At 41.9% G+C, this 17,921-nt stretch overlaps 2 protein-coding genes across 4 annotated transcripts in view; one reads left to right on the plus strand and one right to left on the minus strand.

The window, feature by feature from the left end:
* Positions 1 to 17,586, minus strand: part of ACKR2 (atypical chemokine receptor 2) — a 66,305-nt gene extending 48,719 nt beyond the window's left edge. Inside the window, exons 1-2 of one of the 2 annotated variants that reach the window (XM_017876351.1) lie at positions 17,403 to 17,586; positions 3,222 to 3,302 (exon numbers count right to left, since the gene is read on the minus strand). The gene's annotated coding sequence lies outside the window, so the exon portion shown is untranslated. Of the gene's footprint in view, positions 1 to 3,221; positions 3,303 to 7,716; positions 7,741 to 17,402 lie in introns of those variants that run through there. The other variant, XM_017876352.1, reaches the window with a different exon arrangement.
* Positions 17,587 to 17,700: 114 nt separating this feature from the next.
* The window catches only part of HIGD1A (HIG1 hypoxia inducible domain family member 1A), an 18,298-nt gene continuing 18,077 nt past the window's right edge, over positions 17,701 to 17,921 (plus strand). The window contains exon 1 of one of the 2 annotated variants that reach the window (XM_017876353.1): positions 17,701 to 17,813. The gene's annotated coding sequence lies outside the window, so the exon portion shown is untranslated. The remainder of the gene's footprint in view (positions 17,814 to 17,921) is intronic. The other variant, XM_017876354.1, reaches the window with a different exon arrangement.

The following is a 17,921-nucleotide window of genomic DNA, read 5'->3' on the forward strand; positions in this document are numbered from 1 at the left end:
TTTTTTTTTTTTTTTTTACCCTTTACTCTCAGATCTCACATACTTGATATATAAATAATCTGTTATTAATACAGTTTATTTTTAGAGTTACAGAAAAATTAGTGTAGTACATTTTCCATATGCCCTAAACCTAGTTTCTCTTATTATTAACATATTAATATGAAACATTTGCTATAATTAATGGACCAATATTAATACATTATTATTAAACAAAATCAATAAATTATCATACACCTTTTGTTTTCACCTAATATTCTTTGCCGGTTCTATGATTCTATCTAGAATGTTATATATCGTTATCATGTCTCTTTAGGTTCTTCTTGACTTTGGCAGTCTCTGAGACATTCCTTGTTTTTCGTGACTTTCATAGCTTTGAAGCATTACCAATTAGGTATCTCACAGTATGCTCCACTGTTGCAGTTTGTGATGCTTTCTTATGATAAGACTGGGGTGAGGGTTACTAGGAAGTAGACCATAGTGCCAAAGTGCCATCACCACCACATCATATCGAGGGTATATACTGTCAACATGACTTATCACTGTTGATGTTGACCTTGATAACTTGACTGAGGCAGTGCTTGTCAGGTTTCTCTATTGCAAAGTTACATGTCCCCATTCTTTCCTATACTCTTTAAAAAGAAGTGATTATGTAGAGACCACATCTAAGGAGTGGGAGTTAGGCTGCTTGAGGACAAAGTAACTACATTGATTATTTGAAATTCTTCTCTAAGAGTGCTTATCTTGTCTCTGTTATTTATTTATTTATTTATTTATATCTGTCTCTATCTATAAATATCTAAAAATCTATGCATATAAATAAATACAGATATAAACCTAAGTTGTATGTGTTTGTAAATATATACATATATGTATTTCAAAACAAAAGTTGTGATTGATAAAGATTCTGACAGGGGAAACAGAAGATTGAAAAGTATATTCTGGCCGGGCACAGTGACTCATGCCTGTAATCCCAGCACTTTGGGAGGCCAAGGCAGGTGGATCACGAGGTCAAGAGATCAAGACCATCCTGGCCAACATGGTGAAACCCCGTCTCTACTAAAAATACAAAAAATTAACCCGGCGTGATGGCAGGCACCTGTAGTCCCAGCTACTCGGGAGGCTGAGGCAGGAGAATGGCATGAACCCAGGAGGCGGAGCTTGCAGTGAGCTGAGATCATGCCAGTGCACTCCAGCCTGGGTGACAGTGAGAGACTCGGTCTCAAAAAGAAAAAGAAAAGTATATCATATGAGAGAGAGAACAATCTGAGCACAGGCAGCAAAAAGAAAAGACAGAGTGTTCCAGAAACAGCATGAGCTAAACAGTATTGGGTTCAAATTCTACCTCTGCCTCTATGGAAACCCAAGCAAGTTACCTAACCACACTGAACCTCAGTTTCCTCCTGTATAAAATGGGGGTAATAATACACACTTGTAGAGTTGTTTAAATGATCAGAGACACTTTCGTATGTCAAGTGTGTAGGTCAAGTTTGCAGCAGTGCATGTAGGAAATGGAAATGAGCTAAACAGGACTCCTGTGTGTGTGTGCTGGTGGTGTATTGCAGACTGAGCAGCTGTCTGTGGTTCTTCTTGCTTCTAGTGGAACACGGATATAAGAAAAGGGGATGCCAGGGACAACTCACTAAATACAGCCCATGGATCACAAGCATTCCGAATTAACTGTAAAAACAAATTAGCCAGAAATGGTAATAGGTTTTTTAAAACTATTGATGAGGCCAGGCATGGTGACTCACGTCTGTAATCCCAGCACCAGCATTTTCGGGGGCCAAGGCAGGTGGATCATGAGGTCAGGCATTTGAGACCAGCCTGACAAATATAGTGAAACCCCATGTCTACTAAAAAATTTTAAAAATTAGCTGGGCACGGTGGCAGGCAACTGTAATCCCAGCTACTCGGGAGGCTGAGGCAAGAAAATCACTTGAACCTGGGAGGTGGATGTTGCAGTGAGCCGAGATCGTACCGCTGCACTTCAGCCCAGGTGACAGTGTGAGTCTCCATCTCAAAAAAAAAAAAAAAAAAAAAAAACCACTGATGAACCGTCCTTAAGCAATAACTCACCCAATTCCTAGAGAATTCACAAGCTGCACCTTAAGCCCAGTCCCACTGCCTTGTGATTTCCTTCTGAACAACTATATTATACTAGGCAACAGGCCAAGGTTACTACCTTTTTTTTTTTTAAACTGTTATTTTAGTGCTTCTAGTCTTTCAAAATCTCTTCCGGCCCTCAGAAAACAGGGTACAGAAGGACATTAGTGGCTAGCATTTGACTATTGATTCACTCGGGTTGGGCAGGTTATATTTGTTTGTTTGTTTGTTTGTTTTGAGATGGACTCTCGCTCTGTCGCCCAGGTTGGAGTGCAGTGGCGTGATCTCTGCTCACCGCAAGCTCCGCCTCCTGGTTTCACGCCATTCTCCTGCCTCAGCCTCCCAAGCTGCTGGGACTACAAGTGCCCGCCACCACGCCTGGCTAATTTTTTGTATTTTAGTAGAGACGGGGTTTCACCATGTTAGCCAGGATGGTCTCAATCTCCTGACCTCGTGATCCACCCACCTCAGCCTCCCAAAGCAGATTACATTTCTTTTCTAGTTTTCCCTGAAACAGGGTAGGCAGGTTCCTGTCCCTGAGCAAAAACATCAACATATGGAGAGTCACTCAGGAAACCAATTTGGGTGAAGTATCTGTTTGCATAACCCATTTTTCTCCCAGAGCTATAAAAGTAATTGTTCATCCATCTCTGGCAAAGGAGACCATTATCCTGTTCTTACTGTGATTTGGATCTAATTTAGATGTCAACTACATTTATGAGTACTCAATTTATTACGCAATCAAGATACACAGATGGTGTCTCATAATCAGTATGAGGGCAGAATGACTTGGAGAGCTTGGAAATGAGCCAATAAAAACCTGTTTGCAGTGCCATTGAGTTTGGCAGTGCCTCCCAGAAGAGGTACCTCATTCTCACAGAATTAGCAGACCATAAAAACAGCCCTAAATCTTTGGGAGAGACAAAGTGAGGGAAACCAGAGAGGCAATCAATATTCAAGGAAGTGCAGGATGAGAACGGGGGGCTCTGAAAGGAAGACTGTGTAAATGGTGGGTGACCAGGAGGGCTAAAAAGCCATAAGGGCCTGCAGCCCCTGCCTAGCTACTGCAGCCCCAATAGCTGAAAATGCAGCCAGCATCACTGAACTCAGCTGCTTACCTCAACTTTGCAGGGAGGCAGCCTTGAGTCATTCAATCAGTACTGACTGGAGGGCTCCTGTGTGCAGGTCACCAACAGGCCCTGTTGGCAATACAAAGAAGGATGCAATAGAGGTTCTGCTGCCAGGGGGCTTGTAACCCAGTGTACATGCATAATCATGGAACTCAATATCATATCATGTGCCAGGAAACAGTGAGGGAGCCCAGCTCTTTTCTACTGGAAAGAGCTGTTTGCCTGTGGTAAACAGAAAGCCCTTAGTTCCAGTGATCAATGCTGTTTTATGTAATCTAGTCCCATACTTATACAAATACAGATTATAAAAATAAATCAATCTTTTTAGTTACATAGAATTACATAAAATTATGAGTTTCTAACTTTAAAATCAGGATATAACCCACATAAAACTGAATATTAAAAAGACCAAAGTCTTCCTACTCATTCTCTACTAAAAGACATATTTAATAATAAAATATATGCAAGATAAAGTTATATAGACTTTTAAGCCAAGATAGTTGTATCGTTAATCTCAAAATCAAAAGTCTTCAGAACAAGTAAAAGAGGCAGGAGAGCTTCAGCTTAGTCAGGAAAATTCTGTGCCCACCATTCCACCTGCCCCCCATTTCCCCCACCAACACCTCATCAAATAACTAACAGAAAGAACAAAAAGAGATTTGAGGAGCTGCAAAAAATCCAAGATTCATTTTTTAGTGACAACCTCACAGCATTTTGTTTGAAAATGTTATCAGTAAAAACAATCTATGGGCTGGTTACGGTGGCTCACGCCTATAATCCCAACACTTTGGGAGGCCAACGTGGGCAGATCACCTGAGGAGTTTGAGACCAGTCTGATCAACATGGTGAAACCTTGTCTCTACTAAAAATACAAAAATTAGCTGGGTGTGGTGGCACTTGCCTGTAATCCCAGCTACCCTGGAGTCAGAGACAGGAGAATTGCTTGAACCCGAGACACGGAGGTTGCAGTGAGCCGAGATTGCGCCACTGCACTCCAGTCTGGGCGACAGAACGAGATTCCATCTCAAAAAAATTATGCCAATGTCTTTCCTTATTTGATCTGTTTAAGTGCTTTCCTGTGTAAATGATTCTCTTAACATTACTGCTTGTAGGAAGCAGCCAATTCTGGGCCAGTTTGCTCAGAACATGTCACTATGAAAATGAAAACTCAGTCCCATGTCTGCTGTAGATCTTTCCCTAGATCTTCATAGGGCTGACCCCTGGTCATTCAGTTCTCTGCTCAGATGTCACTGGCTGGATGTGAAGAAAGGAGGGAGTGGCATCAGGGATTGACCCAGGTTTTCATGTTTGGTGAATGGGATGGACAGTTGTTCCTTCAAACACGTCAGGGAATTTAGGAGAAAGTGCAGGCTTGTGTGGAGAGAGACATAGACAGCAGAGGAGAGGGGAGGAGAGAGATGATTAACTCAGCTCACTTATGGACATGTGGAGTCTGTGAAATACCAAAGTGAAGATGTCCAACACACAGTTGAATAGATAGCTCTGGAACACAGGCAAGAAGTGTGGCAGACAGAGGAGAGACGAGAACATCAGCATACAGATGAGAATAAAAAACCATAAAAGTACATGAGATTACTCTAAGAGAAGAGCAGAGAGTAAGAAGGAAAGAGAGCACAGAACCCTAGAGCACACCAATATTTAAGGGACAGAGGAAATAAATTCAGCAACAATAACTAAGAAACAATGACCAGACTGGAAGGAGAATGAGAAGAAGGGTGTCAATGGAAGATTCATAACATCAAATATGATAGAAGAGTCAAGTAAGATATTGGCTTGAGGAAACTGAGGCTGAATAAGAATAAATGAGAGAATTGATTTGGAGAAGGGGTCAGGAAACTTGACGGTCTAAAGAAGAAAAGTGACTTACTTGAGGTTGCATTGCTGGTTAATGCTTAAGAAGATAGCAGCAAGAGGAAGGGGCCTGGTTTGGTGTGAGGAACTAACATGGACTGAGGCTCTATCACATCCCAAGCACGCTTCTTGGTGTCTTATGTTTGGTCATTTAGATCACACAATGCTATCCTATAAGGCATATACTTACTAGTATCCTCATTGTGTTGATGAAAAATGTGAGGCTAAATAATGTGTTCAAGGTCATAATGTCCATAAGCATTTAAACTGTCATTCAAAGCCATGTCTTTTGACTTCATGCATGGTAGCAATCTAGGGGCCCAAAGCCAGTGCCTTTTCCACTCTACCAAATTACTTTTCCATTAGTACTTGTTAAGTGTCCTACTGTCCCCAACAACAATAAAAAATACTGAGTGCTAGACAGGCATGGTGGCTCACACCTGTAATCCCAGCACTTTGGGAGGCTGAGGTGGGCAGATCACCTGAGGTCAGGAGTTTGAGACCAGCCTGGGCAACATGGTGAAACCCTGTCTCTACTAAAAATAGAAAAAATTTTAGCCAGGTATAGTGGCAAACACCTGTAATCCCAGCTACTCGGGAGGCTGAGGCATGAAAATTGCTTGAACCCAGGAGGCAGAGGTTTCAGTGAGCCAAGATTGCACACTGTACTCCACCCTGGGTGACAAAGTAAGACTCTGCCTTTAAAAAAAAAAAAAAAAATGAACTGAGTGCCTCAGTTCATTGACCTTTTCCACAGAGTTTCCTTAGTGGAAAAGTCAATTCAAGACTAAAATATTTAAAGTATAATATTTTTGTTCACTACAAAAAAAAAATCACTATATAAACACACAAATCCTGCTGCCACTTTGGTTGCTAATGGGAACCAGGTGATGAAACCAGCAATACAGAAGTTAAGACACTATGTAAACTAAAGAGATCAAAGGTGGCTTCTAGCTCCTAGCTTCTTCTTTGCTGAAATATACCATATTGATGGTGAGCATCTTATATTTATGATTTTTATGGAAACCCTCAGTAACCAAAAGACATTTTAAAATGCAAAGTACACACACACGCACATACACACACATGAAACTATCAATTATGTTTATAGATTAGCTAAGTAGTATCTACAGGAACACACAAAAAAACTCCACAGAATATCATAACAATTAATACATATAACACTTACTATATGCCAGAAAATGTGGGGTTTCACATATCATTTAACACTCCCCAGAGCCCCACTATTATTATTATTGTACAAATGAAGAAACCTATTATTGTACAAATGAAGAAACCTATTATTGTACAAATGAAGAAACAGAGGCACAAGATGATTAATTAACTTGCTCAGTGTCACATAACTAGTAAACAGCAAAGCAAACCCCAGAGCCTGTGGAGCCTGACTCATACCAAATTAAAAGTGGCTGTGACTTTTCTCCCTCTGGAGAGTTTTGAGCTTTCATTTTAGAACTGTTCTTCCTAAAGGGCAGAGGAATGAACTAGGTACCTACCTTGAGAATTAATGTTCTGGAATGCATAAAGTATGAGAAAGAAAAATTGTCACCTTAGCAGAACATGGTCGGATATGATGCCAGCTGATCCTTCTGGAAAAAATATTAGTGTTTCTTATAAAACACCTGACATATTTGAATGAGCAGACCAAGGAAGAGTCCGGTTACTTTTTGCGAAGAGAAAATTCTTTGTTTACTTAAAAGCTCCTACCTTTTAGGCAAGTTTTAAATAAAACTTTGAAACACGTAATTAATGTGTCCGGGAAGTTTATTTTTGTTTAAAATGAACAGCTTAAGTACTATTCCATGACTCTGCAGTGTAAAGGGTACTAAATTGGAACACAGTATGAGTAGCCTGTTAAGGCAATTTTCTGACATGGAATCTTGTGATGGCCTGGGCCCTAGCCAATTCTCCCTGGGGACTGGTCTTTAAAGAATATTGCTACCTCAAAGTGACAGTCCTTGTCAAGGAGTAGAGAGATAACACTACTGCATGTGACTACCTCTACCTTCTTAAGACCAAGGGGAAAATGGCCTCAATACACAGAATGTAGTGGGTTATTACTGAATAGTTTTTAATTTTCTGGCTAAGGCTGACGCTCCCTTTCTAATCCATTCTATTTCACTCCCAAGAACCTCAAATGCACTCTGCTCTTGTCAGCATCCTGCTCCAAAGTCTTTAGGGGGCACCTAATAGAACATTGTCCAGGTTCTTTAATTAACATGGAAGGTCCTCCCCACAGTGACTCACCTTTCATTATTCTCTCTGACTCTGCTCTAGTCACAAATGTTTGCCTTTTCACACTTGCTGTCCTCTGTGACACAGCTACAATCCCAGAGTCTGCCTCTATTCTTCTGCCCTCTGTTTACTGTTTCTGAAATATCCTCCCAATTTATTTACATTCTAGTCACCCTTCAAGGTCCACTTAAGCCCCAGTCCCAAGAAGCCTTTGAAACTGCTCCATTTACTGTAGTATCTACCTGAAATTTCATTCCAAGTACTTATAAACTGTCTTTGTTATTTATATATACTTGTTCCTTCTGCCTTAAATTTAAATATTTATATTTAAATATAAATAAAGTATATTTATACATACTTATATTATAAATTATTTCAGGGCAGGGACTGAGTCTTTAACTTCAGAATCTAGTACAGGCACTTCGCACAATGTGTGTATTCAATAACTGCTGATGGTGACTCCCAAATCTGGTATAAAAACACTGGTAATCATTATCAATTTTCTCAAAAGGTTTAACCTTTGTTTTAAACAAAGTTTGACAAAGATCACATGGTACTTTTTAAAAAGGATATCAAGAACAAGGTAATGCAGCTTTTAGTTGGGCCTCAGCGTAAACAGACATCTGAATTTACAAGCCTGTTTCTCCTATGGAAGATACGATCATGTGTAGACAGCTACTTGCAGCATGAAAAGTCACAGAGGCTCTCTGAAGAGGGGAAAATAGCAAAGCTGGCAGCTACTTCTTGTGCTGCCTTTCTTTCTATAAATTACAGGTGGGTTGGTTTAATACCTGAAAACCAAAACAATGCATTAAGTCTTCTGCATCAGTTATACTTCAAAATGACACACAGTACGAAGAATGGAATAATATATGTTGCATATTTGTTACCAATTATAATGTCTGTATTATGAAAGATGTAAGTATGTCACTATCATTTTCTTGTAACACGACATGGTATAAAGTGTAGCAGAATAATCTTCACAAAAAATCGACCAAATCGTCTGATTATGTTTCAGATATTTATCACCATCATTCACCAAGATTTTAGTTTCTGCATACTAATCAGAAAGAGAGAATTTCTCCCATAAATAGGCAACAAAACTCAAATACCTTGGTATAAACATATGTTGTCTCTCATTATTACATTAAGCTTGGGTGAAGTGTGAACTTCTTAGAATTTACAAGGAGAATTTAAGTTTCCCAGAATGAGACTGGGGTCATTAATGATATTGCGAAAACTTAAAAACAGTTCACTATGGAACAAATTCCATCTATTCCTCAACAGAGCTTGAAAAACAAAATACAATTTCCTAATAAATATGGCAGTTATCAGTCTTTATGCTGTGAAACAGTGAAGTATGTACATGGTGCAGAAAATAATAAAGGCATATCGTACCAAATTACAAATTCTTGAATTTGTATGATACAGTTTGGGTCTGTGTCCCACCCAAATCTCAAGTCAAATTGTCATTCTCAGTGTTGGAGGAGGGGCCTGGTGGGAGGTGATTAGATCATGAGGGTGGACTTCCTCCTTGCTGTTCTCTTATAATGAGTTCTCACAAGACCTAGTTGTTTAAAAGTGTGTAGCACTTCCTCCTTCACTTGCTTTCTCCTGATCCCAGCATATAAGGCAGGTTTGCTTCCCCTTCATCTTCCACCATGATTGTTAAGTTTCCTGAGGCCTCCCTAGCCATGCTTCCTATACAACTTGCAGAACTGTGAGTCAATTAAACCTCTTTTCTTGATAAATTACCCAGTCTCAGGTAGTTCTTTCTAGCATTGTGAGAACAGGCTAATACATATATTTTTAGAATAGATGATGTGGGGCAAACTGAACCAAGATTTTAAGCTAATATTAGATACTGTAACATACTTATTTAAAAACAGATCAAAATCAAACCCAAAACAAGGCCATACTATAGCTCTTGGACTAATTCTTATTTGCAAATTATCTTGCTTTCATTATTCATATTTTGTCCCAAAGGCCCTAATGCTAAATAAAATAAAATAAATTATGGAGCTTTATTTTAATCAAATTCAATAACATTAATAGCATTGTTCACATTACATAACTGTCTAAATAAGTCACTTTACCACATATATGATTAGAACCAAAAGAAGGCTGAAGGCCGGGCATAGTGGCTTATGCCTGTAATCCCAGCACTTTGGGAGGCCGAGGCATGTGGATCACTTGAGGTCAGAAGTTTGAGACCAGCTTGGCCAAAAAGGTGAAACCCCATCTCTACTAAAAATACAAAAAAATTAGCCAGATGTTGTGGCACATGCCTGTAGTCCCAGCTACTCAGGAGGCTGAGGCAAGAGGATCACTTGAGCCTGGGAGGCAGAGGTTGAAGTCAGCTGAGATTATGCCACTGCACTCTAGCCTGAGCAACAGAGTCAGACTCCATCTCAAAAAAAAAAAAAAAAAAAAAAAAAGGCTGAAACTTGCCCAACCACTTTTACTAAAGGTTTTCAGTTTTAAGTTGCATAGAATACTAAGAGGTCTGATTCCATGACCTGGAGAGGTAACCAAGCAAACAGAGCACTGGGCTACTTCTCAGGAAGGCACAGTTATTCAGATTCTGCCTGTAAGTGTGTCATCTAAAACATCCATTTACATTCTCAAAAACTGTATTTTCATTAAAAGAAAGGAAATGGACTAGATGAGCTTTAAGGCCCCTTTAGTATCTAACACTGAGACTCGATCTTTAGAAAAAAATTTAGAATGCATTGTTTTAAACCTTTCTTAAACATTTATCCTCTGTCTCTCTCATAAAGCAATATTAGAAGGTATGACTATCTAGGAAATAAATTGTATCCACCCCATTAGTTTCAATAAGGGCTTGGCACAACAAATGCAGTCCCACTACAATACTCTTAGCCAAACAAGGGCCATTATGCACTATACAACCCTGAGGGAAAGAAAATTGAAGGGGGCCAGCCCCTCCACACCTGTGGGTATTTCTCGTCAGGTGGAACAAGAGACTAAGACAATAAATAAGACACAGAGACAAAGTATAGAGAAAGAACAGTGGGCCCAGGGGACTGGCGCTCAGCATACGGAGGACCCGCACCGGCCCCGGTCTCTGAGTTCCCTCAGTATTGATTACTATTTTCACTATCTCGGCAAGGGGAATGTGGCAGGAGAACATGGTGATAATGGGGAGGTCAGCAGGAAAACATGTGAGCAAAGGAACCTGTGTCACAAATAAGTTCAAGGGAAGGTACTGTGCCCGGATGTGCATTTAGGCCAGATTTATGCTTCTCTCTACCCAAACATCTCAGTGTAGCAAAGAGTAACAGAGCAGCATTGCCACCACATATCTCGCCTCCAGCCACTGGGCGGTTTTCTCCTATCTCAGAATAGAACAAATGTACGATCGGGTTTTACACTGAGACATTCCGTTCCCAGGGACATGCAGGTCTTCCTCTTTTACTAATCCTACTCAGCACAGACCCTTTATGGGTGTTGGGCTGGGCAGACGATCGGGTCTTTCCCTTACCATGAGGTCATATCTCAGGCTGTCTCAGTGGGGGAAAACCTTGAACAATACCCAGGCTTTCTTGGGCAGAGGTTCCTGTGGCTTTCCGCAGTTCATTGTGACCCTGGTTAATCGAGAATGGAGAATGGCGATGACTTTTACCAAGCATATTGCCTGTGAACAAATTGTTAACAAGGCACATCCTGCACAGCCCTAGATCCCTTAAACCTTGATTCCATAAAGCACATGTTTCTGTGAGCACAGGGTTGGGGCTAAAGTTACAGATTAACAGCAGCATCTCAAGGCAAAACAATTTTTCTTAGTACAGATCAAAATGGAGTTTCTTATATCTTCCTTTTCTACATAGACACAGCAACAGTCTGATCTTTCTTTTTCCCTACAGAAAATGTATGTCCCTTGTTTCAAAATAATGAGGAAATGAGAGCCTGGCCTGATAGCTCACACCTGTAATCCCGGCACTTTGCTAGGCTGAGGTGGGCAGATCACTTGAGGTCAGGAGTTCAAGACCAGTGTGGCCAACATGGTGAAACCTCATCTCTACTAAAGATACAAAAGTTAGCCGGATGTGGTGGCAGATGCCTGTAATCCTGACTATTCACATAAGAATCGCTTGAGCCTGGGAGGTGGAGGCTGCAGTGAGCCAAGGTTGCACCACTGCATTCCAGCCTGGGCAACAGAGCGAGACTCTGTCTCAAAAAAAAAAGAAAAAAAAAAAAAATGAAGTCAGTGTTAGGAATAATGCTCACAATTTTAAGGAAATTGAACACTCAACAAAGGATTTTAATGAAGCAATTTTACTTTTGCACAGAGGGGTGTCTCTTAGGCCAGTTGCCATGAGAGCACACTTGAACAAAGGGGCATGAGGGCCTTTATTTTTGACGCAAGTCTTGCCTTCTTATTCTTTTTTTATTGGCCAGGGTCGGGTCGTACAATTTAAACTAATTTTGGTTGGCTAGACATTTGATTTTTTTTAGATAGGGTGGGCATGTAAAAGAAAAAGTGGAGGGAAAGGGGAAGGGGTGTTTGTAATGAGCTAGAAAGTTAGTCTTTTTTTTAAATAAGGAAAGGAATGTAAGTTGTATTGATAACACTTGGTATTGTGACGTGCCTGGGCATTTAACAAAGGCAAAGAAGAAAAAAGGAGAAAAAGGAGAAAAATGGGGGGAGGGGTACTATGAATTAAAGAATAAAAGATTGATCAGATTATTTGAAGACACCTTATCATATCCCACATCGCTTTATCAATACACCCAGTCTTTTTAAACAAGTTCAACAAAACGTTAATTTGTTTGAAATGGTGAGTTGATTCCTAACTCATCATTCCAATTGCATTACCAATAGACTGAAAGATATTCTGCAACTAATTCCAATAAAATGTTATTTTTTAAATGATGGATCAGTTTAGAATTCAGGAAATATCTATGTCAATACTGTTTTCTAATTTCCTATTACTTATTCTTTCCTGCTGTTGGGGCTCAGAAAATGATACCCCAAAGTGAAGGCCTCAGAAGCAGCCTCAGAAGTAAAGTTTCTACCCAACCTGTCTTACCCTCCTGTCTATCTCTCAGCCCCTCATTCTTTCCTGAAGCAAGTCATAGAAAATAGAATTCCTCTTCCCCAAGGCTGATTACAGAAACCAGAACTTCTAAGCTTTCCCAGCTTTTTTTTTTTGAGATGGAGTCTAGCTTTGTTGCCCAGGCTGGACGACACGATCTTGGCTCACTGCAACCTCCACCTCCCAGGTTCACGCGATTCTCCTGCCTTAGCCTCCTGAGCAGCTGAGATTACAGGTGCACACCACCATGCCTGGCTAATTTTTGTATTTTTAGTAGAGACAGAATTTCACCAAGTTGCTCAGGCTGGTCTCGAACTCCTGACCTCGTGAACCACCCGCCTCAGCCTCCCAAAGTGCTGGGATTACAGGTGTGAGCCACTGCACCTGACCGCTTCCCCAACTTTTTGTCTAAGAATTGGCCGTAGAGAAATTCTCTCACCTACCTTGTTCAATAGTAGCTCATAAGACCTCCATTCCAGAAAGGATCCTGTACTGTATCATGAAAAGAGAAATGCTACAATAGAAAGAAAGTTCAAGAATCTGAACAGACAGGTCTTGCTAGGTTTTCTATTACCATTAGGTCATATCCTTTGTTGTCCAATCACATTTCTACATGACTGTTCCTGTTTCATCAAACCTAAGCATATAATCAGATGAGAGTCATCTGTTTCTTTGGGTCTTCACTCTGAAGACTTCACTTTACTGCATCATGTAAAACCTTGATCAATGGGAGGCTGAGGAAGGCAGATCATGAAGTCAGGAGATCAAGAGCATCCTGGCCAACATGGTGAAATCCTGTCTCTACTAAAATACAAAAAATCAGCCAGGCATGGTGGCACACGCCTGTAGTCCCAGGTACTTGGGAGGCTGAGGCAGGAGAATTGCTTGAACCCAGAAGGCGGAGGGGGTTGCAGTAAGCCAAGATCATGCCATTCCACTCCAGCCTGGTGACAGAGCAAAACTCTATCTCAAGAACAAACAAACAAACAAAACAAACCTTGATCAAATACAGTACATTTATAATTTTTTTCTCTTGTTTTTGTTTTGTTTTTGTCTTTTCTTTTTTGAGACAGGGTCTCACTCTGTGGCCTAGGCTGAGTGCAGTGGCGCAATCTTGGCTTACTGCAGCCTTGACCTCCCAGGCTCAAGTGATCTGCCCACCTCAGCCTCCCAAGTAGCTGGGACTACAGAAGCACACCATCGCACCCAGCTAATTTTGTATTTTCTGTAGAGACAGGGTTTTGCCACATTGCCCAGGCTAGTAATTTTCTCTTGTTAACCAGTCTTTTGTTATAGGAGTGTTGGCTGCAACGCTTATGATGGGAAAGAAAGGAATCATCCCTTTCCACCCCTATACCGCCTCGGTTTATATTTTCTCCCTTAAACTGACAGGGCTGGTACACTTTTGTCAAAAGACGAGCCTTTTTTCTCCTAAATTCAACCGTCATTTCAAACTGGGTCAGACTAATGACAATTCTGTCAAGTAGTGCATAACAGTAGCCTTAATAAAGAGATTTTGGGGGACAAATGTCTATCTTCCATGCAGTTGTAGCCACAGAGTGCATATCTAACTTCCCTTAAATTATCTATGTGGATCTGTCATCCTATAATTTGTCTAAATTCTTATTTTTTTAATATTACGAATAAAGAGTCCAGCTTATATATAAAAATGTATTTCCTTTCTATGTCTTAAAAAGCACTTGCTGTTGAGCGATACTAAGGAAGGACACCACCTCTCATATTGTCTTATGCCCAATTTCTGCCTCCAAAGAAAGAAGTAAAAACTAAAAGGCAGAAATGAAATGCACAGGCAGACAGCCCGGCGCCATGCCCTCAGCCTAGTAAAGATCGACTCCTGACCTAACCAGTTATGTTATCTATAAATTCCACACATTGTATGGAAAAGCACTGTGAAAATCCCTGTCCTGTTCTGTTCGGAACTGATTACCAGTGCATGCAGCCTCCAGTCATACACCCCCTGCTTGCTCAATCGATCACGACCCTCTCACGCAGACCCCCTTAGAGTTGTGAGCCCTTAAAAGGGACAGGAATTGCTTACTCAGGGAGCTTGGCTCTTGAGACAGGAGTCTTGCTGATGCTCCTGGCCAAATAAACCCCTTCCTTCTTTAACTCGGTGTCTGAGGAGTTTTGTCTGCGGCTTGTCCTGCTACAACACTATATTCTTAAAATATAGTGGAATCAAAATTCCTAGTTTCAGTCCTCTACCTCTATTACTTACTAGTTATTCGACCTTCATACCAATCATCATGTCAGAGATGTTTGAACCAGAGCAACTCCATTTTGAATAGCGGCTAGGTAAGATAACGCTGAGACCTACTGGACTGCATTCCCAGAGAGTTATGCATTCTAAGTCACAGGATGAGATAGAAGGTTAGGCATTCTAAGTCACAGGATGAGATGGGAGATTGGCGCAAGATACAGGTCATAGAGACCTTGCTGATAAAACAGGTTGCAGTAAAGAAGCGGGCTAAAACCCACCAAAACCAAGATGGCTACCAGAATGACCTCTGGTCATCCTCACTGCTACACTCCCACCAGCACCATGACATTTTACAGATGCCATGGCAACATCGGGAAGTTACCCTATATGGTCTAAAAAGGAGAGGCATGAATAATCCACTCTTTGTTTAGCATACAATCAAGAAATCACCATAAAAACAGGCAACCAGCAGCCCTTGGGGCTACTCTGCCTATAGAGTAGACATTCTTTTATTCCTTTACTTTGCTAATAAGCTTGCCTTCACTGTACTCTGTGGATTCATCTACAATTCTTTCTTGCAGGAGATCCAAGAACCCTCTTTCGGGGTCTGGATTGGGAGCCCTCAGTAGTAATTGGTTTAAAAGGTTCTTATCCTTTCAGCTTTGAGGGCAAGGTCTGACTCTTCTTGCACAGTACACAGCAATGAATTTTTAAAGCAATAGTTAACATTTTTCATGCCAAGCATGGGGCTAACATACTACATATATTTCCTCTGTAACCACCATTAGTGTTACCCCCCATTTTACAAGTGAAAAAAGTGACATTTTGAGAAATCAAGCACAAGGTCATGTCCAGTATGTTGCCAACTAGTTGCTCTCCGCCGATGGGGCGGTAAATCTTATTCTCTGGAATGAATATGCTTTGGTCACTGCTGCTATTAGCCTTTGTGTTTACAGAATCAAGAGACTAACGACTTCTGGTTGACCTTCATATCGAAGGCAGTGGGGTTCACCCTAAACGAGTTCCTGACTATCCCTACGTATCTTTTAAACCCTCCACTTCTTGGAGCATTTACATCTTTCTTCATTTACCATTATTGAATTTCTCAGCTCTGATTTTTTTATCTTACCCAAATTCCTACCTAAGGGGTCTGGGGAGTCATGCCCTACAAGTCATAAATTCTCATCGAATGGGTTTTATTTAACTCTATATATCGTGACTTACTTTCCAACTTGACTCTGGCATAACATTATGAGACAAGGAAGAAAATAAAAATATTTTACCCCAAAACATGTTTATTTGCCATTATCTTGAAATGGCCATGCAAATCTGTCCTTTGTGGGGGAAAATTCGCATCTGTAAAGAATCTCTATGAACATAGCTAGATCTTTTCTTCCAGGCCTCCCCAGTCCTAAAGAGATTAAAAGTCTAGCACCTTTCAAAGATCTGAATATGAAATATTTGTCATCTATGGTCTCTAAAGGCAGCCTGTATCTGTCTAAAGGCAGCCTGTCTCTAAAAGCAGTCTCTATAAGACTTCAAAACAATCTTGGTCTCCACAATCTTTTATCTTAACCTGAACATTTCCTTTCTATTGATCCCAGGTATTTAGACAAACTCAACCAATTATCAACCAGAAAATGTTTAAATTTACCTATAGCCTGGAAGCCCGCTCCCCTCTCGCCTTTGAGTTGTCCCCCGTTTCTGGGCCAAACCAATGTATTTCTTAAATGTATTTGATGTCTCATGCCTCTCTAAAATGTATAAAATCAAGCGTGCCTGGACCACCTTGGGCACATGTTCTCAGGACCTCCTGAGGGCTGTCTCAGGGGCCATGGTCACTCATATTTGGTTCTGAATAAATCTCTTCCAATATCCAAGAGTTCGACTTTTTTCGTTGACCCACAATTCGCTGGACTGTCACTCATTATTTACTTGACAAACACATTAGAAGCCCTGTCCCCGGAAGCTCGCTATCACGCGGGGCTTCCGACACCTCCTTCCTGAGAGAAAGGTGGCCGGGCCTGGGTGAGGTCGTAGTTCCCGCGACCCGGTGCTTGCAAGTACTGGCTGCCCCCTATTATAATGTAAGCTCCAGGAAGGATCCCACGGGGGATCTGACAGCACACACGGGTCCTGACCGACAACCGCCCTGGGAGCGGAATGGATAGAGCCCGCAGTCTTCCCAGCGCACCCGGCGCCCCAGGACAAGCTCTGCTCCCACTGTGGCAGGCCAGATCTCCATTAGCAACCAGAGCAGCTCTTACCAACGCCTCAGTCATTCTGATGCACGTATAAGTTAAACATTAAAGAATTGGAGAAACTGGTGCCTTAGCAGAAAGGCTAGAATGTAAAGACAAGTCCATTAAGATCCCGCCTGGGCTTTCTCAGCCCCTAGAGTTTAATTAAAATAATGGAGTTGTTCTTGCACAGCTTGTACCGGGACCCACTTTAGATTATTTCCAAGGTTCTGAAGCAATTGTCTAGACACCTGACCCTATTACGGTTAAAGATTAGATTGAGTGAAACACTTTGGCTTTCGACTTGTAAGTGCACTGAATGTATTTAAGCACTAGAAAAACTTGTATTAATAATTTTGAGTTGGTCTGGTGAGTTACTCCGACCTTCTCCCTGTAACCTGTTGCAGAAATAAACTCCGTTCTTTCCCAGTCTGTCTGCATCTCGTTACTGAACCGCGAGAACAAGCAGTCGGACCCGTGTGGGTCCGGGAACCCCACCTCACCAGCAGCCGAAACCCCTCACCCCCATCCCTTTCCGGCCCGTGAGGCTTCCGCAGGCGGCCGGCACTCGTGACACGGCGTTCGCGATGCTCGCCCCCGCTGCCCGAGGAGAAAAGCGCAGGAGAAATCCGAGCAGTCCCCGGGCCAGGAGCCAAAACCCCTCAAGTGCCCGAACGCGAATCCTGGGCGCCAAGCTCTCACGTCTGTTTCAGCCAGTACGCTAGAGCCGGGGTAGTGGGCCGGCACTCACCGCCCCAGCCAATCCGGGACCCGCTCTGGACTGCCCCACCCGCCGCGCACACGCACGCGTCGTTTTGCAGCCGCTGGCCTCTGATTGGCTGGGACGGTTGTGGGTGGTGAGAAGCCGGCCGGACAGGTTAAGACTGCAGGGATCGGAAGACGGTTGGCGTGTGAGAGGTTTTTCTCGCTCTAGGTAAGGGAAACGAGCCGGGGATTGTGAGCCAGGGTCACGGGCCGCGGGGCGGGAAGAAGTGGGGCAGCGCTTGGCCAGGCCGAAAGGACTTTGGGGGTGGGGTTGGGG

The sequence above is a fragment of the Rhinopithecus bieti genome, unplaced genomic scaffold (assembly GCF_001698545.2).
Source record: "Rhinopithecus bieti isolate Rb0 unplaced genomic scaffold, ASM169854v2 scaffold_9581, whole genome shotgun sequence".
Classification (NCBI taxonomy): domain Eukaryota; kingdom Metazoa; phylum Chordata; class Mammalia; order Primates; family Cercopithecidae; genus Rhinopithecus; species Rhinopithecus bieti.